Below are 25527 nucleotides of genomic sequence, written 5' to 3' on the forward strand. Positions count from 1 at the left end.
ACCATATTACCTGTATGTGTAGAAGTAATGTCCAGCGGTACAGGTCACGCTAGTTGTTTTCGCTCTTTAATTAAAACAGCTTCATGGCCTCGATTTATTCTATTTTCTTGGTCCACCTAGTTCTAACATACAATCGATGCGCATGAGCCATATGCCGAGATGGTCCTCTTTTTTTTTTTTTTTTTTTTTTAATGAATTCGCAAATTGACAAAATTGGCATAATACCTACCCCCCAAGAATGAAACAAACTGAATATAATGGGCTATTTCGGTAAAAGCCACCATCTTATGATTCAAACATGTAGATAATCCAATTTTTTTCGTTTGAATCAGTTGCCGGCTCAGTAGAGGATCGAGAGCAACTTCTCAATATAAATCCTTGAGAAATTCCAAACAGTTATTAGGTATCTTTTTAGTATAATCAATTCAGCAAAAAGAAATTTCCTTCTAGGACAAAATATTCGTCCAATCGACTCCATTTTTGGTGCAGATTTTCTGCACGCATGATGCGACTCTAGCGACACAGAAAAGATTAGCCAAATCCGACCACTTCAACGAGTCGCTTTGGGTTTGAAGAACGGACACAGACTTTTCGTAGTATAGATAAACTAGAGTTTGTTCTGTTGTAGTTACCGTAATTCAGCTTTCCATTAAAATGCTTCAACAGTCCTACTGATACCCTGGAATTATGCCACTAGCCTTTATTGAATATTGAAAAAGTATTGATGGTTTCCAAAAGAAAATTGAAACGAACAGTTTTATATGACAAAACTAGATATACGTCATTTCAGTCGACGACATTTTCAAACTCCTGACCTAAATATGGTCTGGTGACATCATAATATTAGATCTGTAGAACTTTTAGTAGTTTTTTTGAGCGAAAAACTGTAACAAGTGATTTTTGAGATCGACACAATTAGGAGAGTTCAGTAAAGAAACAGTCTAATAATGCATTTAAGTTCTTTTAATTTCTGCTAGGTAACTGCTCGCTTTCCAGTCGTAGTTTCTTGTAATTTTATTGGTCGGTAATAGTAAAAGTCCAAATAAGTCGTTTTACCAGATCGTCGCAGCAGCAGCAGCAGCAGTTCAGATTGCACAGTCCCTTTCCAATGCCACCAAATGCGTTCCGTCATTACCGTTTTTAAGCATCAGCGATAGTAGATGTTTCTTTCCTAGACGATATCATGGTCACCCACGAGTCGGTTCTGCCTAACTTTCGTAATCATTTCATCGACTTCCATCGTAATTGGACGACTGTTTCAAAGAAAACCTTTCACATTGGAATGTCCAGAAAGAACGTGACAGAATCATCTTTAGGCATTTTTCCCATAACGTATCTAGACTACAAATAGCACACTTTTTCACTAGAATTTACGATTTACCGTAATAAGATTATAACATGTATCGATTTGTTTTGAAAAAAATTAACTCATATTTAAGTTGTCCCATCTCAAACTTGAATAAAGGTATTCTAATAATTTTAGCACATTTACTACTGTCATTTTTGAGCGTTCAAACAACCGCAATACGAACCCGACAGCGCCATCTGACTAGAAAAACTGTCAATACCTTTCGACAACCAATATTTGATACGCGTCACATCTAACCCAAAACAGACCAGGATATCAGAGACGTCCCGTTGTAGTTTTCGCGGGACCGCGCTGTTTGAATTGTGTCATGCCGCTGCAACTCTCCGGTTAAAATATTGTATTCCATTACTCTAGTCCAGCAATGATCGATTACTCGTCCTCCTATCATGCCTTTTTCGTATTCAAATATTTAATAACTTCTTTAGTTACTCCCAAATAATTCGTTGACACACTGCGTCTTTCCTAGTGTAAAGAAATACGCTTGGTTCAAGCGCGGCTAATGGCAAAACGTGCGCATTTTTTAAACTTGCGCCTGCAAAACTAACGTCCGATACTACACGGGCCTCGGTCTGAGACTCCACCTAAAACTGACCCCGCAGTCTTCTATAATTGTTTCCGTTCTTCCATTGGGCCCATGTGGGAGGGCCACATACCTCACGGCTGTCGAGGAATTCGGTTGCGAGGTGAATGTATCGGCCTTAACTGAGATTTGATTAAACGCGTGGTACCTCGTGAGCTCCTTAGGAAAGGGATCGGGACAAGAATTCATAATATTACGGATCATTCAATCACTGGGTATTGATATTCATGTTGCTGAAAAAAATGCCCCTTGAAGTTTCGGACCTAAAGAGGTCTGAAAATCTTGTCAATGAATAGTGCCACATGTTCGCGCTATGACAATATTGGCGGAGAGAATGATCACGTTACTGGCGACGTAAACAATTCTTACGAATGTCTAACGGAAAAAAGAATTATTGTCAGCAGCGGTGGGACGCACATTGGCGGCCAACCTGTGTGGCGTTAAATGCCCATACAGATAAGAGTGCTTGATGTATGCATCTTCAATGCCGGCATCGGTGCCACGTCTCGTGACAGGCAGCAACTAGTAGAGGTCACCGCAACCAAGTGAGGATTCTACCGAACGGTTCGTCAGTGCTATATGTGTTACGTAGGAATCAGTCAACAGCCTCCGAAGCTTCGCGTTTAGTCATCAGGTAGCCGTCCCGTATTTGAGTATGAACCAGAAATGTGTGAGGAAAGTCATTATAGAAGAGTGCGTATGTCAATATTTCGAGTATCGTGCGTGGCTTGATATGCTTGGAGGCCCGAAAGCGACTCGAAGCAACGTAGTTGAAGAAAAATTCTTGGAACAAGATTAGGATGTGGTCAAGTGTTTGACTCTGCCTGTAAATGGTTATGGCAAAACATGACTGTATGCGTTGGCCTGAAAAAATGTCTGCGTCGTGAAAGAGTGAAGGGGTAATTTTTGGTAGCCAGAAGACGCAGGCGCGAAATCTCAGAAATGAAGTTCAGGTACCGTTCATGAAGAACGAGCCTCGTTTCGTTGCAGACTTTAGACGAATCAAGGTTGCCCATAAGTATACTAAGTGAGCCATTGTTTAGACACAAAATTTGCGATAGAAATCTGCGAGAAGAAAGCTCGAGATCGTCGAGAAAGTCTGTTTTTAGGTATCTACATCGTTGAAGATTTTCTCTATTCAATCTGGTCTGGACGTATTTGAAAAGTAGCGTTATTAAGGCTTGCAGATTTTTTACGTTTCCTTTTTTGTAATGAGCGGTTAGATATCCTTGTAAGCGAATATGTATGATGTGGATATATACTTGATTTGACTGATAAGCTAGCTCAGTTTGGCGCATTGATTCCGAGAACGTTATGAGACATAAAGGTTTTTTTATTTTTCCCTTTTTACATTAAGTAGTTGGACACACTAAATTAAATGATTATATAATAAATATTTCATGATGATTTGATATAGTTCGATTGATGTATAGACACTCTTTGTAAGATGTAACGAGAACTTAAATTTTTTTTATCTGTTTTGCTTATTCTTTATTTATAAATAGTGACACATGTTTATTTAACTGCTGGCATTTACTCCTGAAAATTAATTGGGGACAAATTTTAATGGTATTCAACTTCATATTTACCGCTTCAACTTTTCGACACGAAATTCATTCAAAAAACCGCTGGAAATGTCTTTTTACCCCATTCTTACGTAAACAAACCAATACTACCAATAGAGCTTTTATTGCAGTTTTTTTATTGCATTTTTCGGTCAAGATTCATCAGCTCGCGCCAAGAAAACTCTGCATAGAACACCATATTAAGTTTTCACCTTTCAAATGGCAGTTTCGAACCGAAAATTGAGATTTAGGTATATGAAGATGCATTGCGTTTCCATTCGGCTTAGTGAGAGCTTTTGATTGGTACCAAAAAACTTCCACGTAAAAAAAAATCGTCATCCTAGTAGCATCTAGGCGAAAAAACAACTATATTAAATTTTTAGTCTTTTTGCACCGAAATGTCAGGTTTAACTTTAGGATGACCTACTGCATTTTACTCAACCTATCGATCGGCGTAAAAAATTGGCATTAACAAACTAGGACCTTGTGAAAAATTAAATGTTCTTAAAAGAAAAGTATTTTAGATTAATATTTTTAGAAAGAAAATTGAACTAAGATACCACTAAAATATTCGTCATGTTCCAGCTGACACTTATAAATGAATCGCTCGAGAAAGCACCCAAGAAAAGCTCGAAATGCGTTCTCACGCCACTGTTACCTGAATGTAATTTTGATTTTTCAGTTTTCCGAAATCCATCAGTCGGAATCAAGAAAAAAACCTTTTTAAATAGAATACCATTTTCAATGTGAAAAGCAATGAATTTTGATTCAGTTCTATAAGCATTTTTTCAGAAAAAAACATCTTCAAAAAAATAGCTACTATAATTTTGTTGTCAAAGGCATGTATAAGAGAATCCTATAAAAAGCAATATCAAAGAATGACAAACGCTGAAAAAATGATCAATTTACGTAAATTAATATTGCGCAACAAAAAAATGCTCTCGGCCAAAGCGTTTATATCTAATTGGCTCTATTTTACGAACAGCTCTAGTCCGAACAATATTCTAGCGATCCGTCAAAAATCTTTCAATATGACCACTTTGAGGAGTGTATGTAGGTTATATACGCAAACAGACACAAAATTTAGGTTATATATATTTAATTTTTACTAAACAAAGAATGTCAAAAGCTATATGGAATACGTATATTCAAAACCCCGCAAAAGATTACTTGACATTAAGTAACTCTGAACAAAACTTCTGAGTTCATGCAGAATCTCAGTTAAGGTTTTTTTTTTTACAGAAAACAGAATGTCAAAACAAGTTTCTTGTTGATGAATTCACAGAGCAAGATCCGCATGAAAGGGTAATTCGCTGTGGCCGTATAAACTCGTGCCCCATGCCCCTTAATTTACCAATGCACCTAAGCTACATTCGATATTGTGGATTCACTTGTTCAGAGAAAGCCTTAGTTCCAAAAGAAATATCAGCAAATAACGATAACGCAGTAGAGGAGAACGTCTAGGGCAAAATCAATATGAGAGATGGTGCCAAATTGAAGAAATTTTATATCTTGATGCCACTGACTGCCATCTTGTGATCTTTGAAAATAAGGTCCTGCATCTCAAGAGCTTCAAGATTCCGTTCACATTTTTCGGCTTCTATTTTGCTAGTGTCGTCCAATTCCAAAATCCCTACCCCAAGGTCGGCGAGGTGGCTAGCTAGTCGGGGTAGCAGCAGATGCATTTTATGATTCGTTCAGCAGCCCCTGCTGCTTCTTCGATGCAGCCCCCACTGCTTCTTCGATGCAGCCTTTAAGAGTCTCGAAAGCTGTCAAACATGGCAGCCGTTACGCATCAGGTTAGTATGTATTACGTATTGCTATATGTGGATTAAAAGCTATGAATTCGAAATCAACATGCATGAGTGTTGTAATTATTATATATGTACCTTGTTTTATTATTTCTTTAAAATCCACTAACATAGATCGCCAAGTATATATTCATGTAAATAACTCGTTAACACAGTACATACGACAAGCAGTATTAGGTATAAAAAAGATAGATAAAAATGTGCATGCTACATAAGCAGGACTGCCTATTCGCGACCTTCATTTGGTAGAAAATCTTATGCCTTCGAAAAAAAACTAAGGTGTTTGCCTTGTCGTATTTAGGCCAGAGAACACGTACTTAAATACACTAAGATAACCAATATTATTTGCACACTTTTAATAATACTGAGATATAGCTATAGAAAGATGTTACGTAACAAAGTTGTGTCGATTCAACCTATTGTTGATACTATCGAAATCCTTGTCGTTAATTGAGAGCTTTATGCCTTTAGAGGTACGTATCTATGGCAACTGTAACGCGTTTTTTGTATTAAAAAGAGTATCGGAATGAGATTATTGTTATCTTGCAAGTAGGTCGTAATGGCTCCATATTCTTTGTTGTGTTTTCTTTGATTCGCTCATATGACTGTCATATGCTGCAGCACACCCCATGCCCAATCCTATATTACGTCTGATCTACTTGCCATATCAGGAGTTCCAAGACTCAATATTAATTATATAACAAGAAACGTACAATTTTCTACAGACATATCATACCGAAGTGATGTACAGCTGCAGACGGCTCGAGAGAAAATCACGTTTTAGAGATCTGCTTATATCTAGCGCTAAGGCAAACAGTCGGCCAGGAAAGCGATACGCTAATATAAAAGGAGAGGAAGTTTTGCAGATTTTTATTGGAGTAAGTATTTCTTAAACGAAGACTGGTGTACTAAGGACATCTTAGAGTCCTCCCGTCCTAGCACAAAAACATTCTATTGATTTCTTATTTATAGTGCATGTAATGTCTGCTACGGCGAATAATAGTAAATAAGTGATTGCAATTCCTACCTTCCTTAATCGTCGATAGTTTTAGGTGTCTGCCAGTTCACGTTTGGTTTGTATGTATTTCATTAGTATATGCTGAAAAAGTTCTTTATGCTAAAATAAGCATTGTTTTACGCATAGAATCTTACATGTCTTACAAGATCTCTTCAAGAAGACTGTATCTGTGTGCTTTCGGTGATCGAACTCTCATGACCATTACAGGTATTCCTTGTACATAAACGGTAACACCAATTAATAACCTGATTAGTATTAAATTATTATTATTTAAAGCGGATATTGGGGCTCGTTCCGAACTGGATCAAATCGTCCTTGAGTCGTCGATTAAAGTCAGTGTCAATCACATATTGCACTTGAGCTGGATTGTCCTCTACATGATGTGAGCTTATGTAGAAACGTGTTTTGAATATGTTGAACGTCTTACACTAATTTTTAGCAAAAGATCAGACTAAATTTTTTTTAAAAATCTATCTTTTGAGATGGCATTCTTCTAGTTTTGACACGTGAGATTATTTATTGTCTAAACAACACTCCAAGCGGTATGAAACTTCAATGATACTTACTGATTGCCTTTTTTTAGTGAAATTTAGTGAACATTTATGGTAAGTACGCAAATATTATCACAAGCAAACGGTACCCTGTGCAGAAGATTGGAAACTCGACAAGCTTTCGTAGGCAGATAGGAGAACATTGGGTATGTCCGCAACGAGTCGTAAATTATTAAAGCAATTATTACAGAAACCTCTTAAAAGATAAAACGGGGCAGAAAAAGACAATACATAAAGCTTTGCACGTTATTATATACATACAACCCTTTGACTAAGTTCTCATCATGGTTTTGAGCTTTAAATGTTCATGTCTGTTAGCTTCTGTTATTTTGCTTTTTATCATGGCCCCATGAAGGCGTCAGCACGTAAGTTGGCTCTTAGTTCTCGTCGTTCATTAAGGGTATACGACGCTTTCTTTAAAGACTTTTATCTTTGATTGAATCGGCCACTGGAGTGAGCGTATTAATGTGCTCTAATAGCGCTTGAGTCAGCTACAAGACAGCAATAGAGGCAACATAATTGCGATTACCATTTGCTTGAGATGCTATCAAATACGAGAAAAAAACTTTGACGATAACCTTGTGTAACAACTGAAATATTTTTATTTATATTAATAATCTTTTTATGGTTAGAGATGATAAAAAGTGAGGAGATTACTTAAGGTTTCGAACGGCAGATGGGGTTACCGTTTCCAATAAATTATCAAATGGTTCTCTGATAAGCTAAGTTGTTCGCATGGCTTTAGCTAAAAAATGACTGTGCGGAATATCTTTGCCTATGTGACTCATAAGAACTTACAGGTTTTGCCAGTTCTTCTAACGTAATACCAATAGGATCCTATTTTACCTCACTCGATCTGTGGACTGAGCTTCACCAGTTTCAATTTGATGGGCCGATTTTCAGTAGTAACGTTTTTTTGGCCCCATTTCATAGCTATGGACATGGTCAGGAAGCTTGAAAATGGAGAGTCCAACAAAAGATATTAGAGGTCTCGAGTTAATTTTTCAATTATACACTAGTACATATTTTAATCTAATGGATATCCACTTTATTTTTTAATATATTTAGAATATACATGAATATCGTCATAACTGAAGAAAACCTTAGGCTTATTTCGTCTCATTCCATACAAAATTTAAACTTGCCCTTTTATTGTTCATTGTTTTTCATGGCTTGGCTGTAGGCAGAGTAGGATTCCCGATATTGCAAAGGATTTGCACAAGTCTTTTGACGCTGGTAATATTATACAATACATACTAATGAATTTTCCTAACTATTATAACAGATTCATATCGAATTTGTATTTTTTTGGTGTACCAGTGTAATTTGGATATGTTGAAGATGATACGACCTAAAAAAAAATAAGCACAGTATTTGTCACTCGTACAAATCCTCGCATTTGGTCTGAAGTGTGTATGTTATTCTGCTTTACGTAAAATTAACGAGTAATAAAAGTAAAAAAAAAGTATGAAAAGTAATAAAAAAATATAGATAGGCAATTTTATCAATTAACTTTTATTACTCGTTAATTTTACGTGAAGCAGAATAAAATTGCCTATCTATATTATTAAGCGTCAATAACCGCCCTTCATAGAGTACGTAGTAAATTGATTCTTTCAAATTGATCTCCAGGGTTTCCTCCTGTAGAAGCCATCCAAAAAAGCATTATTAAGGAAATACTGTTGCACATAATAGATAACATTTTTGAGAAAGTGTCGTGTTGATTTGGCGGGTCATGAACCGAGGCCAACCAACTATTTCTTCTTCATTTTCTAAAGTTTTAAAAAGCCTGTTGCATTGTCATTTAAAAACACTACGGGAGCCAGCAGAATCGTCTGCTCTGATATATAATCAAATACGTAAACATATGTTCTTAGCAGGTTTGTTTCTCACAAACAAGTGTGCTTAATTAGTGCTTCGTGAAGTAGTGTACTCAACGTGAGTCGCATAAAAAACATGTGTTCAAACGAAGGTTTCGAGGTAGCTGTTGGGCTGTCTGTGTATCAAAATTCGAATTGAATATCATACTGTTAAGTGACGTTCCTTCCTTCCCCCCCCCACCCTCCGTATAAATATAATTTACCTTTTATTTCTAAATAGAATGTGTTTGGTGACTAAACCAAATTAGTATAGTCTATCTAATACAAAGTCCGCAGGTTTTCTGATCCAAATCGGCTCTATAGAATTTTTTTCTGAATTGGAAGGCTTTGAGCCTGAGGAGATCTGCGAGTAGAATGGAGTCGATTGGATGAATATTTTTACTCGCCGATATTAAATTTCGTCTGCTAAGACGTGATGTTAACTTGGGAAAAATATTCTTTGTGATTTGTTTGATAACCGTGTCAAATTTGTGAAAAGTTTATATTGAAAACCTTATCAAACTCTACAAAATAGAGAATAAATTTTTATAATATATGTTTTTGCTATTCAGTAGTATTTTTGTGCAGATGTTTCATACTCGGTAAAATGGGAGTCATCTAAGTTTTTTTTTTTTAATATGCGACTACTTTGTATCAAGGGACAGTTTTTCTTCCATAAGAACACGGAATGCTAATTTAGTTAATCTGCGAAATAGTCGACGGAATCTGAAGTATTGCAAATATGGCCCATGTTTCTTAGTTGGCCGGATACCTTTCCCCTCTAACATGCTTTATTGAAAACGGGAGAAATGCGACAGGATATTGAGCTTTTGTGCAATACAAAATGGATCAAATATTAAACCACGCTGATGAGATAACTGAAGACCAACAGTAGAACTACTAGGGGATATTTATGGGAGCATAAAATACTGATTACGCTGATAGATTGACTAAATCAGGAAAACTGCGTTAATGGGAACAGCGGTAGGAAATTATAATGGGATGACTGCAATAAGGTAACAGGATTGTTGCTAGGAAATTTTGAACCAATTAAAATAAGAAAATTTTAGAAGTGTGATCGATTTATACCGTATATTTAGCTAGGTGCAGCGTGAACCTTTCTTTTGGTGTCGGTATCTGTCCAACAATGTGGCTGGCAATTGAAATTACCTCTTCCAGAATTTGCCGTTCGGAACTTCTCATGCATGTTTGCACACATCTTTTTCTAAAAAAAAACCCATGACAAAAAATAGCTATGTCTATGGACTAAACATGCGCTTATATACACCGCTAAATATGGTGTATTGTGTATCCTGGAAAAAGTTGTGCGTAAAATGAAGTCGATTGAGAAAATACTTTTCTCTCGCAAAGTTTGTTTCTATTCCACAAAGCGTAATGTTAATTTGGGCACATTGTGTTTTTGCCAATTCCACTTATTTTAGGCAGTCCTTTGCAGGAATCTCCTATACATGTCTAAGAGAAAATTGTGAAGGCTGGGGCGGAGTTTATTAGTGTTTAATGATTTGTTGGTATTTTATTTCGAAACTGTAGGTACTTTAATAAAGTTTTCGTAAAGAAATACCTTTTATATTTTCTATTAACAAACCTTTAGAAGCCCAAAACCGGATATGCTGGATTTATCAGTGTAGTCACACTCTTTTTTCATTATTGTATATATATTCAGATTATTGTAGGGGGATTTCTTGGTACCAATTGAAAGCTCCCGATAAACTGAATCAAATGTTATATGTAATTTCTAGTATTTGAGTCAAAAGTGCCGCTCGGAGAGCAAAAGCTTAACACACCAATGTAACAGTCGGACGGAAATGGGTTTCGAGTAATTTTTAAGAGAACTTCTAATTAATGTCAACTAAAAAATCAAAATGTCTGATGTGTAGTAGATTATTGTGAAAACGATCAGAGAAAAATGCCAAAATATAAAAAATACAGATAAACATTTGTTACCAAAAAAACAGACAAAAACTAAAAAACATTGGCAACGCTCTGCTGACAAAACCAATATGTTAGCCGAGACATACCAGATATCTGTGACTTCTGCGTTTAATTATTTATCAGAGTAAAAGAGTAAGTCTAGTGACTTTCTAACGCGTTAAGTGGGGCAGGATAATTGGGAGGGATAACTGTTAATGTGCATTCAGCTATAGTTTTCGTAAGCCTAGCTGAACAAGTCAAATTGGATTGACTAATCAGATAAGCGCGAAGTGTACATATTGTCTACTACTAAAATTTAGCGTATGTTTTTTGTTTGTCGGACCCGAGTCGATTCCCGAGTGTGTCGGATAAGATTTACTTTTTCTTGATGAGAATGCCAGAGAAATCTAAAGTAGAGCCCACTAAATACTTTATTCGGAGGGAATCTTTTCGAGGGAATTTGGGTACTCCATAAATTGAATGAACATTACCGAGAAACGCGGCTTGTCCATGTTGTTCAACGTTCCGTTCAGCGCCGAATAACACGAAGCTACAACGATAAGCTTGTACACAGAATGGGCATAAGTGACGAGAAGTGGCGCTCACGTATCCACATAACGGAAGGAGAAAAGTGTATAACTTCGGGAGGTATGCCCAGGCCCAAATTAAGTCCAACCCTTGTCCCAAAAAGACTAATTTGCATTTGATGGCATAAGGAAATGCTTGCGAAGAATTAGAAGAAGAAGAAAGTTAACGAGATCTGTATATGACCCAAATATCATTATATGCATCAAGTTAAGGAAGCAAATTCGGGCTTCTCTAAAAAACGCGCCAGGCCGTGGATGGCAAAGATCGTGAAAACTGCTCCGCAAGAACTTGAGTGGGACGTTTTTCTGCATTAACGTATTTTCCAGACCTTATAACTAGTAATACAGAGGGTCTCGAAATCTGCTGAATAAATTCCTCGAAACCAGAGCTGAAAATTCCCGGTGAAAAGGTATAAATGTATTGGTTAAAAGATACTATCGAGAGTGACGGCTCATATAAGATAAATTAATTTGTAATTGGATTTTGAGTAACATACCGGGTTTTAGCTAGCTTGAAAAGGAGAATTACCCATATTTCAACCTAACAGACAACTTGTACAATGGCAACTAGAGGTGCTGCGGGTGCAATATTGCATATATAACAATTCATATATTCTATTTCAAGAAAAAAACATGCAAAAAAAAGCTATAACTAATACATATTTAGAAGAGGAATGGAACAATTTTTAATTGAATTTTATCACACAGAAGCCAAACTTGAGTTAATCTTTCTCCCTTTAAGTACCTTGTAGGGGTACGCCATAACGTGAATACGATGCTTATGCAGCCTACCATCCAGATGAAATTTATCTTTCCGTCTAAAAATAGAAGACAACATGGTTTTCTGAAAAGCTACTTTTAATTAATAAAAGACTGCTGCTAATAAAAGAAAAAAAAGCTGAATTAGACTAATGCTTGTTAGAAAACATCATATTATACGGCGTCCTGTGAGAGTTTGAAACTAATCTTATTTTATTCATAATAAATATTGTCTACGTTTACTCGTTTAACAATCCTAAATCTAGACTTTTTTTAAGGTTATGCAGAGTTGACGCTTTGTCAAATACTTTTTTTGAAGTTTAACAATGATCCGCATGCCATTTGCCTGTTTTCGATAGCTGCTAACAGATTTTGTACTACAATTATATTAATAAATCGAGAAAAAAAGGGTGCCAGTAAGTCGTTGTTTCCATCACCATCTTGTCTTTTTTATTCCTCCATGCGCTGCAATAGAAATGTTTCTCTAACGGCGCTGCAATGCAATTGCGCTACTGCAGCTGAATGGCACCACGAGACCGGTTTACTGTTGTCATCGGCGGCGTTAGATAACGATTGTCAAGACGGCAAAAGGAAAACGACGAGATGAGTTTTACCATTTAGCTACCGATGCATTCGACTAGGTTATAACTGACTACTGCCAAAGCCTTCTACCCACTACATACCCTACAAGCTTTTCTTTCTACCCTTTTGCATACGGACAAACATACACAGATAGACGTTTACGTACAACCAAACGCGGAACCTCCCTCCATATACAATTTCAAGCACTTCGTGACCACTTTGGTACTGATAACAACAGTCGGTGAGTCTAACGACCTCCTAGTACTGTCAATAGCGATTGTTAGAACCTATATAAGTATGTAGACCGATCGACCGACCGACCTGAGTCAGAACGACCCAACAAGAATTGCTTCCTTCGTGATGCCTGATAACACCCCCCAGAGTGAGCTGAGAAGTATCATCAGAGGTAACATTGACGACTAAGCAGTACTCTCTTTTGGCTTTTAAAACTTCGGCCCAAACTCCTAGCTTCACTGTTGAATGTCTGATGACTTGTGTGGCATTTTGCGCGTTTACTACACCACTTTTTTTACGCTCGTTCACTATCCACTATTCCGTGTCCTGTACGTAACCTTAAACAGTTTTTAATATGTGTAACCATAGATAACGTGCTAAAAGCATATGCCCTATAGTGAATCTTATATACGAATTAGCGCATCTCATATATCCCTAACTGTTCATTTTTGACCACTTCATATTGTTATTAAATCAGTAGCAGCAGTAGTCAAAAGAAAATTGGTCAGTTTTAGGCGCAACGATACCTACGTGCCATCATTTGCTATAATGATTATCATCACCGTGCACGTAGCGTGACCAACAGCGATTAACTCCCTAATTTCTACCGATATTCTGCCTTTTTTTGAGAAATGTTTCTTCCGTTCCTAGGCAGTAAGTAGACGGAATTTAGGCGACGCTGCTCACGCACATATTAGCGATAACGCTAGTAGTACTAGTAATAATCACCATAACAACGGTCGTAGGCAATGCTGATAATATCACCTTGGTCGCGACTTCTTTTCTAGGAGTTCTTGTCTATCGAATCTAATTCCGTTTGGCACATGCAGTACCTGAAGAGACTTCGTCCCGTCCTTTGTCAAAGAGTTTCCCTTTACTTTAGTATAATGACATTCTGAGTGAGCATAGGTACTCAGAATATATTCAACCTATCGGAAAGACATGGGGAGAGACGGCAGGGGAGTAAAAGGTATGAACGAGCTCACCCACCAGGGAGGGGCAAGATGATAAACGTAAAAGAAGCCACTTTTTGCTGCTTGTTTGAACCAGTTCACGCTTCCACCGCCCGGGGCACGCCTCCTTTTTATTCTCGGTCCACCTTGTGTGACCATCCTGCCAGCTAGGGTGCAGCTGCTAGTGGCCGGTATCTGCTATCTTTTACACCTCTCCCGCGGTACTTTAGAGCTGGTAGTGTTGCCCCGGTCCGGGATGGGTCTTTTCCTTAAATTCTTCTTCGATCTCGTTTCGTGAGCCCTTATCATAGCCTCAAATGACAAGGGGCCACGCAAACGTATCAACTCTACTCCATCGAGAGAGTGTGCTGATGTCTTCGTCTACTTTTCAAGCAAAAATGACCATAACAGCCTATTTTACACGTCCCGTAATCTATCAAACAATATTAGAAAAAATGCATAACCAAATTTGAGTTACAACACTACATATATTTACATGCGCATGAAAAGCCTAATATGAGACCTAAAAATCGCTTTTAAAATGTTTATGTACAGAAACAGCGCACAAAACGTGTTTCTAAATTTACAGAAATACTCAATGTGTGGAAAAATGTACACCTGTAACAGGTTACAAGCAGAACGTTGTGGTACCCTTGATAGAGAGACAAGGCTTGTTTTTAGTGATTGCATTATAGTATTAATGAGCAATGGAAGAGTACGTTATGGGTGTATTGGGACACTTGATGGTGCAGGGTAATATTAGACAGCAGTATCAAACGGTTGATATTCCGTTTAGATGCTATCGTTGGTTATCTACTGCTCAGTAAATAACTAATATCTAAATAACGAATAAATAAACATCGTTGCCCACCTATTGTCAGTAAGTTACTTAGAACTAGAATTATTGAAGAAAAGTGAAAATGTCAGGTTACTACAATGTGCTCAGAAAAAAGCGACAGACCGATGACCAGTGATGTCTCTCGTGGCAACAGACTGCCTCTGCCCGCCAACTATTCAAATAGTACACAATAGTTCACACTGTTTTCATAGTTTTGTTCTCAGACTTCATAGCTCTGTACTGTGGTAGCAGACACTGGCAGATATAAAATGTGAAGGCATAGTGTGTACGTATGTGTTTCGCACATCGACCGTATCAGTTTATCGTCACGCAAAAGATCGTCTGCCGTTAGCACTAGTGGTGGTCTCAAGCGGGCGGAGACTACGTCGTCGTCCACTGACTTCCTCTCCTCACTGTTCCCCAGGGACAGAAGAGGATGGCAAGAAAGTTCCTTGCCGCCCCGGGCGTCAGGAAGCGAAACGTCGCCGCGTAAAAGATTGGATGAGATGCCTTGCACAAGAAACATAGCATCCATTTGAGGAAGAAATAGCAGGATAGAATAGAGATAAAAAAAAAAAACAGAACTGGCTTCTGCGTATTGCAGATACCTCGACCCAGTGCGAAAGCGTAAATGTCCATGTATAAGCAACTGTGGTTGGTTGAGTGATCTTTCTAGTGAGCGGTCGCCCTTTTTTTTTGGAAGTGTTGTATCTTGTGTCTACATGTACATCTATTGCTGCTTTCGATGATGCTGCAGACGTGCTGCTGCTGCTATTCTCGTTGTTGGTATCGTGGTCGTTACCTTCCCGTTACGCGTTTTTGTGTGGTAACGTAAGCATAGATTGGCACGCATATCAATACGGACTACAATAGCTAGATATATTTATGGCAGTAGTAGCCTTAACAGAACCGCCGTTGTGTCCATATTCCCCCTGCATGAATACGATGACGGTGTCAGCCTACGTTATGTTGTCTCAGTGAGGTTATGAATGAATAAAGGTCGGGCCAGCACGCTATACATAGATACATGCGGACCGAGACGAGAGAGATCGAACGGCTAGAAGAAAAAATATGCGATGTAAAAGTAAATTGGGTTTGTCTCTTTATGGATAAGCCAGCGGGTGGCGGGTTGGCTCAGCCAGTTAAAACACCAGTTAAAGGTAGCAGCCAATTCTAAAGGTCCGAGACAGTCTCTAAATCGTGCTGATACACTGGTCTAGTGCTGATGTTTACGGATAGTTTATCCCAGTAGTAGGAAACGAGAGAAACGAATCTAAGGCAAATGTCACAACGAATTCGGCCGCCTATATATGCGAACAAGCCAAGCCCGCAAAAAATAATACGTCTTTCGTATGAACTGAGCTAAATAGTACACGAGTTATCTTGATAGATTGTTCAACAAAACGTCTAGCTAAAAAAAATCAACCTAAGACAGCATCTGTTTCAACTTGAAATCTTTGTTTTTAACTGGAACAACTTTACTTTTCTCTCTATTCTTGGTCTTTCACACTACCCTTGTATATATTTACACCTACGGGGTGTTGCAATATCAACGTATATCTTGCTCAAGCACAAGAATTTTCTCGTACGCAGGCCGTATTACTGAAAATAGGCTCGACTTCATGATAGCACTAACGATATTGTGAATAGCTCTATTTGCCTCTTACCTTCTAATCGATCTCTGAGGACATAGCTCAAATACACCGAATGCTGTACCGCTATGCTTAATTTTTACATCGTTTATTTTCTCTTCCCGTTTGATCTTCCTCGTTCTGGTCTGCATGTATGTATACATCACTAGGCCGATGTTCCTTTATTCACGTCGTGGGCTTATATATTCTTAATACAACTGGATCTTCACTAAGGGTATATGGGTCCACGTCAGAAAAGCCGCCTATTTTGACTATCAATGAGGCTTTAGCTTAGAAAATAAATACAACAATCAACATTTTCAAAAAGCAGATATGTCCGACATTTAATGCCATTTAGATAATCGAATCTTGAGGCCGTCAAAGCTCTCAAGTGTTGATCTGACGGGACCGCTAAGCTAAGAACATTTGATCGAATTTCACCAGGTCAGTAAATAGGTGAAACAACCAATTTTCCGTCACAGTTATAGAGACCCTAGAGCTGAATTTCCTAAACGATCTAAAAAACAAGGTATTTGTGAAACATCTGGAACGCTGGCGGTAATAATATATAATTACTACGGTAACTTATATTGTATAATGTGTACGGAGTCCTCAGCCGATACTTTGGATAACCATCATGACTTCATTTAACTATCCGCCCTATTTTATTAGCTACAAACATTTAATTTTAAGTTTAATTTTCTCTCGCTTTTTTGTCCTTGTCCAAAAATGCAATATTCAATGCCAACAACAACGTTTTATGTCCATTGTTTTTGTGTCCGTTTTATGTGTTTACCTGTGCTAACTATGTCTGTGCACGTTTACTGGCCGCATTGTATACACTTAAGTTGTTGAAGAAGTCGAGAAAACTTAATTTTCCAACTAAGTAGAAGTCGTAGCAATTTGAAATCCGACATTTAAAGTGCATTCTTTCTAGCACCCCTCACCTTTCCACTGCTGTAGTGGTCAACTAAATGGCCTGCCTTGAACGTTAAGTTGCAAAAGTTTAAAATGAGGGGGAGTAACTGAATGGGTGTATCCATGATTCGATCTACCCAGAAATTGAACGTCAAGCACTAAACATGCGAATGTGTTATAGTAAAACCCGGAGGTACCCCGTGCTCTTTTATCAGACATACTCCGTCCCGTAGGCCTTGAAAATATATGTATTCGAGGATTCGTTCCGAAAATATGGCGTCAACCAAAGAAAAAGGAGTTGGGCATCGTAAGGCAAAAGTGAGCAATCAGACATGTTGATGTGGCCTGCCAAATGCAAACTTTTGGCGCTCCAGCAGTTTTTTCGCTGCTCATAGTTGTACTAGAAATTGTAACAGCAGGAAGAGTAGTAGAACCCCAGTGCACGTTTGGACACGAAATTTCCCTCGAAGTGATATCCTAACCAATGTGCTAGAATACGTACGCTGAAAATTGAATTGGGTTATTCGATCGATAACAACGATACATAGCTACGTGAGCCTGCTATAGGTTTGGTGAATTTTGAGAGGATCTAGGCAAGAGGTAAACGGGTAAAAGGGGGCCTAAGGAGAAATAAAAAGGGAGACATTGACAATAAGGGCATCTGTGTTGACGATATTGGGACAACTGCAGATGATGCAGTTGTTGGCCACCTGCAACGACAACACAAAATGCTAGGGCAAAAGCAGCTTCAAAAGCAGCTGTCAGGCCCTGTTGACGATTCAGGAGGTTCCGCAAATGCGTGAGATAGCCAGAGCTTGCTGCATCGGGTGCGGGCTGCGTCAGCTTGAACTGAGCTTGTAAAGAATTTGCCAATATAAATCCACATCAGTCGTTGACGAGAACAGTCTAAAGGAACAAGACGGAAGTTGGTAAAATAGAAACTTTGAGCGACTTGATTTAGAGGGTCACGGCAACTTCCTTTGGTGGCAAGACTTTTATGCCTCCCAGCCTTTCTCTCTCTTCAGCTCAGTCTACATAGTCTATCTGGGTGTTGCTGGTAGCAGGTGTGACGCGAAAACCCTACATTCGGGGCCTACTGCTATCTCAGTCTGATTATGCTGTAGTTCTAAATGCAGTCCTCAGAGCTTTGTCTGCTATTGATTTTTCAATTTTTTAGGTCCGAGGTAGACCCAGCAAAAATGTAATGCACATAGAAATATATTAACTGCATACGTACGGGATAAGCACGCACCGGCTTGACCATTGGTTTGATCATATATATTTTGCAAAATCTATTTAGTTGCATATTTTCGATGATGATGACGATAGCCTTATCATCTAAAGAAAACTGGATAAGTTGGCGCGCACTATGGAGGTTGCCTATGAATACAAAACGTCTGAGGCTTTTCCTATAGCAGGGTTAACAATAACCAAACAAACAAAATTGTAATTACATTTTTTAGGGCGATGAGCGGATCTATTCTAGTAATATTATCAAAGCTATTGTTTAACAGTCGAGATCCCATGTTTATTCCCGCTCTGAGTATCATATATTAAAGGGTACAATCCAATTCTGAACTAGAAGATCTTTATTTCTAAGTTTTTCACTATTTTCAGTATTACTTCAAAATTTTAATGACAGATTTTGCTAAAGCTCTATGGTTTGAAACCATCGAACCTATTACCTTCAATTGGTTAAGTGGTACGACATGAAGTGGACAATTCCGTGAGTTCTCTGACGGCCTCTTTGTTCTGCTTCAATATCCCTAGACCCTCCAGTTCTGATCTACTCAATTGTGATGAAACATAGAGATGGACTCATGAATACTGCTTTCTAATCGTCTCCTCATAGGTTAATAAAAATACCCATCACTCGAGTTGGACTTCAAAAGATGCTTTCAATTATTTTCAGTCTTCAAATATTTCCATTTCCAGTCGTGCCATTTAGAACCTGCCGGAAAATTGGAAGCGAGTTCTCTCTACTGCAGACGCAATAGTCTATTCAGCAGTACATTGAACGAATGCATTGCTTCCACTCATCGCGGTAAATGCTTTTTTTTTTATTTTTTTACGCATACATACTTGATACATCGATACATACCAGATGAGTAGTGAAGATAAACTGTGAAAGGTTCAATTTGTTTTAAACGATTTCTGCACTGTACGAAACTTAGTCGTTTAGGGATAAATGTTTCGAGTGCCTGCTAACCATTATGTCGGACGGCTGGCTACTTTCACTGCAGAATAAATCGTGCCCACGCCCAGTTTCGACTTAAGCCCATCTGTTTGACCCTCTGGTTAGCTAGCCACTGACCCATTTGAAGCTTCACCGTCTGGTTCTGTTGAGGCTGGATAATAGCAGCAGCAGTAGCACGTGGTTTAGTTATCAAACAGTCGCACGTTTTTCTCGCATTCCGATAAATTTGTAGGGATTATTGCTGCTTGCGATGGGATGATGCGATGCGGAAGAAACGCTGTTTCCAACCCTGGTTGAAGTTCAAATTTACCTCTATACAACGCTTTGAACGCATTCACGGCATTAAGTTGAATGGCCCGCGTTTTTGTAAAGACAAATGCTATCTATACAACTATTACAGACATCGGTGTTGAGCTTTAGCTTTTTTTTCATTCGTTACGGTCATGTTCGCTGTGGTATAGAATGGAGGACTCGCACAACATATCCATTTGCCTGACTACGTAAACGATGCCCACCTGAAATTTGCCTCATAGAATTTTTTCCAGTTGCCATTCTGTGGGCCTTTGCATTGCACGGTATAGTCGGGAGCATCAATGAAGTCTAATGTTGTTATTGAGATCGATTGTGTCTGGTAGAGATGGCGTGTAAACAGCACGGTATGACCAAACATGGATGGAGTGCTTTAGATATTTACGAGATTTTTTCAAGAGGACTATTTGAACGTCAAAAGTTTGTTGAAATATTTTGCTAATTTTTCTGTAGAGAATGCGAAAAAGTTTATTGATTTTTGTTCGAGTAGTCAATGGTGAAATTTAATTATTCGAATTCGGGCCACTGAGAACTTCGCAGTTACATGTAGTTTAGGTCACCTAGATTATCTTGTGCCATGTTAACTGTTCACGCTCTCCGCGAATATGGCTGTAGTGAAATTACGTCGACTATACAATGTTCGACGCTAATAGTACGCTCCGCTAGACTCTATACCTGTCGACCTCCTTAGTGATGGCAGTTTTAATGAATACTGATTGTACGGAGACAAGTATATCCACCTCGGGACCTTCGACACAACTTCAGACACACAGCCAGATAAGCGATGCCTCACTCCTCAAAAAAAGCTTATTTCGACGCATGAATGAAAGAACATGGATAAACTAGATACGTGTGGACATACATTTACAGAGGCGGGCAAGCGCTGCTGGCGATCGGTGCCTACAGGGAAAGATGTTTATGTTATGTCCTTATTCTGTGACGTTAGTTTTTATCTGAATAAAATATTATTTAGCAGATGGTTTGTAGCGAAATTATTTTTCCTCTAAGATCGATATGAGAACGTCATTTATGTATCAGCAATGAATCGTTAATGTTGGTTTAGTTGTGAATGCATATGTCAGTCTTGTCCGCCAATGAAAAAAAAGACAAAAGGAACAGCGAGTTATATACAAACGACGATTCTGTTAGATTGGATCCAAGTGGGAAAACTCGACTACTCCATCATTTAGAAATTGTATTTCGAACAACGAAGTGGCTCTTGCTCTATTTTTAAATAGACAGCTTTCCAATTCCAAGTCCAGCTATTGTTTTCCAACAACTTCTATATGTTTATATTATTGTTGCTTCTATATATTATATATTCTATATATTATTGTTGCTTAATAGAATATTACTATTAATTGCCACTAGGAATAGTAGACGAAACGCCTGTAAAAACGAATCGACCTAATCTACCTCTAAATTAATTTCGCTTGTTTAATATACGAACGAATAACAGCGTGCGCCGGAGGTCTCAGGTCAAAAGTAAGTTTGCACAAAAGCTCTCGAGCGATACAGAGAGTAAAAAACACTTTTCAATTGCTGTCGCCCCTTTATTATTATTATATGCCAGTGAGGTTATAGTAGACCCTGATCAACATACGGCTTCAGTAGTTAGTGTAGAAATTAAGCGAGCCGAGGAGTGGGAGGCCAAATCGGACCTGTGCATACACGTCAACCTATTCACTACAAGCCATTCTCAATAAGACCTTCTGGTTTGCCGGAGAAGATTGAAAGCCCATTTCCAGGATGCGAAAATACTCTTCCTTGCTGGAAACGATGCAATAGACGGATTATAGCTCCGAACTCAGAATGGTGCATTTATAGTAAACAAACAAGCTAGTTGACAAAAAACATTCAACCCATTGATTAACTGATAAGTACTTCTCTCAAAAAAAGATGACATTTAGGAAAAATGAATCAAAGCAGATATGGTATCATTCATCAGTTGAAGCAATTCATTACGTTGCGAACAATTACAGTTGGTATTGAATTGAAGAGGTAAAAGTTTTAATACCTTCAGAGTTCATACCAAGTCACTGGCCCTAAACTGTATAAATAATTAAACTTACGGATACATTTTCAAGGTTAACTTCTTTTGTGTATTTCTGAGGTCTGGTCGTTGAGCCATGAGCACGGAACGGAACTTACTCGTACGGGACACAATTTATTCCTATGATAAGGAGGACTTTAATCAAATATTTACACTGCACCAATAAATAGCATGAGAGATAATATATCTGAAATGTATGCTCTGCACTGTTTTGGTTGAATCGTGAGCTAATATCCACGTACTGATTATAATTGCTCGTACCGACGCAGCACCAGAAATGAAGCACAATCAACCTCATTATCCTAGTATTATGCCCTGTCATTAATTGTTATAAGTACTTTGATGATCCAAAATGCTATTGTTTTAAGAAATTCATGGATTTTGTTCGTCTTCTAGTCCAAATCAGCTTATCGTTCGCTTTATGAAGAACGGGAGCCAAAGCATCTGAAGATAGAACTGCGTCCTGCGTACATAATCTTATTGCAAATAGAATACGTTTAACAAAAGTTTCGCTGGTCGTATTCAGTTAAAAAGGCTATTCTTTTGGACGACGTCATAACTGTTAGCAGAGAACACAGTTAAAGTTCGAAAATTACTACATTGAGTATCGATGAATTCATTTACATTTAACTTAGTTTTAATTTAACTTCCATTAATTTAGTAACCGCGTTCTTCACCAACAAACATGGCCTGCGGATATATTAATTAATGCAAATGAATAATAGCTTTACGATCGAAGAGGTGAAGAATTGCATAAATGACAAGAGGCTCAAATAATTATAGTATGCGTTATAAAATATGTTTCTATAGAAATTCTAGTAGTAAAACATAAAGAGCTATTTCCTGCCTTGCAATTCTTGCTCGATTTTTTGGAAGCGGTGCCATGTTAACACTAATCATTCAATAAATTGTACAATTTCTCTGAGAATATCGGAATACAATACTGTGTTTCGTATCTGTGTCGTGAAACTGACCAAGAAGGTTTTCACGAAGGGTTACCGTTGAGTCACAGCTCCTTGTTATTGACAGTTCTGTGAGGACAACTTCGCAGCTCAATAAAAAAAATGTGAATAGGCAAGATTCGATAAACGACACCATAATGCATACAGGATTTATTTAGGTAGTAGTAGCAGTAGGTAAACGGCTGAATTTAGACCGTTTCGAAGTTGAATGTACTTAAGCTACCATAAGCAATCATACAAGAGCCGTAATAAGTTCGATTTCCTCCTGGATGCTGCACGAAACATAGGGGCACAGCAAGAACGCCCGCGGTTCCATGGACGCTGTGCGGTAGCGAGCTATGCAAAAAAGAACTACTAGCAAGAGTAAAACAGTGCACTGAAATGAAGAAATGCATGTAAACATTTTGGTACGGGTGTTGTTACTCCAGGGATAGTCCCGTATCAATGTCATCGATAAAATTATTAATTAGCTTCATTGTGTGTACGATCGATTCTGTGTACGTGACAACTCTGTGCTAAGATAAACTCAATCCACCGTTTGTGTTTTGCTTCCACATAACCATTGGGTTCTAGAGTAACCTGTATGTAAAGCACCGATTTCTGAATTACGTGGACCGCCGTACAGGCCATTATTGCTATATTATTATATTAGAATATTACAGTATTCATAATGATCAGATAGTTAAACTTAATAACTAGCCTCTCCTAATGTCAGCTAAAGGATACGTCGAAATGTATACATCAGTGCTTCGTGTGTAGTACTTCTAAATAACACAGATATTACTGATTAACAAACACGTACCTCTAATCAGGTTTGCATGTAGTAGACTTGTTCTTGATAATAGAGAAACGCATTCGTTCCTTCAATTCATAGAAGCACACTAACGGCCTGATAATCTTGCGAGAATCTATAAAAGAGCTCAATAATTACCTTAAATAGGAAAAAAGAGAGTCTAACAACTGTTTAACGTGAACAAATCTGAAGAAATGAGTTAATAACAAAATAGAAATTAAGGCCGAAATCTTGCACTAGTATGCTGTATGATATTGTTGTTACTTGCACGTCGTTCCTGAAGAACGACGAATCGCAAGAAGAGGGTGCCAATAGAAAAGTTTTGTTGAAGTAGGTCTGCTGATGCCGCTCGGATAACTCATAACAAAGTAATCACAATAGGACGAGGACTAAAATTGCCATCGTTGCAATCTATTCATAGGAGGAAGTGTTTCATAACTAAAATTTCGCAGTCAGCACATGGAAATAGAAAATGAAGCACCGATAAAAATATTACCTGGCCTTTTTAATCATAACGACGAAATACCGAATCACGTACCTGCATACATATTGCTGGTAATTGTACAAATAGAATTTTTTATTACTGCTTAACAGATCGGCACAGGATTGTATGGAAGCCAGAAACATGAAAACATTTATAATTTAGTCTATTTTTGGCCATCGCTCTATGGGGAAGAGGTATGTATGTGCGCAACGGTAGAGATATAACAACTGGCTTTCTGGGATACTGGTGCTAGTTTTACAGATTTACTTAACTGCTGATGCATCGATGTTCAGAGGTCGAACAGCTTAATATTCGACTCTAGAACTGTGGAGAGACTGTGACGAGCGCTAATGTCGCGGTCGTATTGTACAGCGCGGGGGATAGAGGTAGTTCCAAAGGTCAATCGACCGATTCAATTTGAGGTCGTCTAATTATTAGTGGTTTGTCGCCTTCAACTCGAATATACGCTCTGATGTTATGGCATTAGATCATCTTGTATTAAGAGGTACTGCATATTTTGGCAGATTAAGCCCAAAATTAATATGGGCATTAAATCGGCATGCGTCTTTCTAGTTCTTAATTGGTTTCAAAAGGAGTGGTCGCTGAATACGCGACCATCCGGTAAATGCTGACAACATCAGAGTCGTACGATGACTGACCGATACTGCCTTACTCTTCGATTGACAGCGGGCTCTATGCGGTATCTGCAAACGGTCAGTGCCCAGGTCACTTTCAAATGCCCGCTACCGGTAGAACTACGTTTGGTATTTATTATTATTATTATTATTATTAGATTGCTATAACCTTTTCGTCGGAATGTGTTGAAGGCTAGCGTCTAATGTTGGTCAATAGATATCGGTCTTCATAGTGTTGCAACGATCAAAATATGTCCTAACTTCGGGTTTCGTATAGTTGTTAATTTGCGACATGGCACTTCGTCTAATGGTCATACAAAGGTCACATGCTCTCATTGCTTACTTCGAAGCAATCAAGAGTAAACAAATTCAAATAAAACGCACTTACGTCCATAAATAAATGTTAACAATTAATCTGACTACTATACGGTCGTATTTCGTCCGCCTCACAGATAGGACTTTACATGCACTGTCCTAGAATGACATGAACAAAAGCTTATGGCGTATCGTTTGCGTCGCAAATAGTCTTGTTGAGAATTCATTTTATAATTTAAAGCAGGAAACAGCAAAGGGATGCTAATAATTAATAAAGAAGTGTTAGAATGAGGGCCACTCACGGTAACGAGAGATTTTTCATCAACATTAAGTAATATTTGCCGCAAGACTTATAACAAAACGTAAGATTTAAGGCGCTTCTCGCGGCAAATTAGCCTTACTAAGTTAGTGGTCCCACAATTCGCGGTTCCAATGGTGGCAAAAGCAGGAAGATCACTCCGCTCTATCACGGACAACAATAGATAGGCACAACCCAATGCAAAAGCTGGGTGCAATTCCCCTTTAACTGTCAACTGATAGAATAGATTTTTAGGCACCGGCCGTTCTATTTCGATTTACATTTACCAGAAGG

At 38.2% G+C, this 25527-nt stretch overlaps 1 long non-coding RNA gene across 2 annotated transcripts in view; it reads left to right on the plus strand.

Annotated features, from left to right (window-relative positions):
• Positions 1 to 1893: 1893 nt before the first annotated feature.
• Positions 1894 to 25527, plus strand: part of LOC111261015 (uncharacterized) — a 62543-nt gene continuing 38909 nt past the window's right edge. The window contains exons 1-3 of one of the 2 annotated variants that reach the window (XR_015311323.1): positions 1894 to 2583; positions 5127 to 5313; positions 6051 to 6203. This is a non-coding gene — a long non-coding RNA (uncharacterized LOC111261015). The remainder of the gene's footprint in view (positions 2584 to 5126; positions 5314 to 6050; positions 6204 to 25527) is intronic. The other variant, XR_002680712.2, reaches the window with a different exon arrangement.

This window comes from Varroa jacobsoni, unplaced genomic scaffold (assembly GCF_002532875.2).
Source record: "Varroa jacobsoni isolate VJ856 unplaced genomic scaffold, vjacob_1.0 scaffold_509, whole genome shotgun sequence".
NCBI classification, from domain to species: domain Eukaryota; kingdom Metazoa; phylum Arthropoda; class Arachnida; order Mesostigmata; family Varroidae; genus Varroa; species Varroa jacobsoni.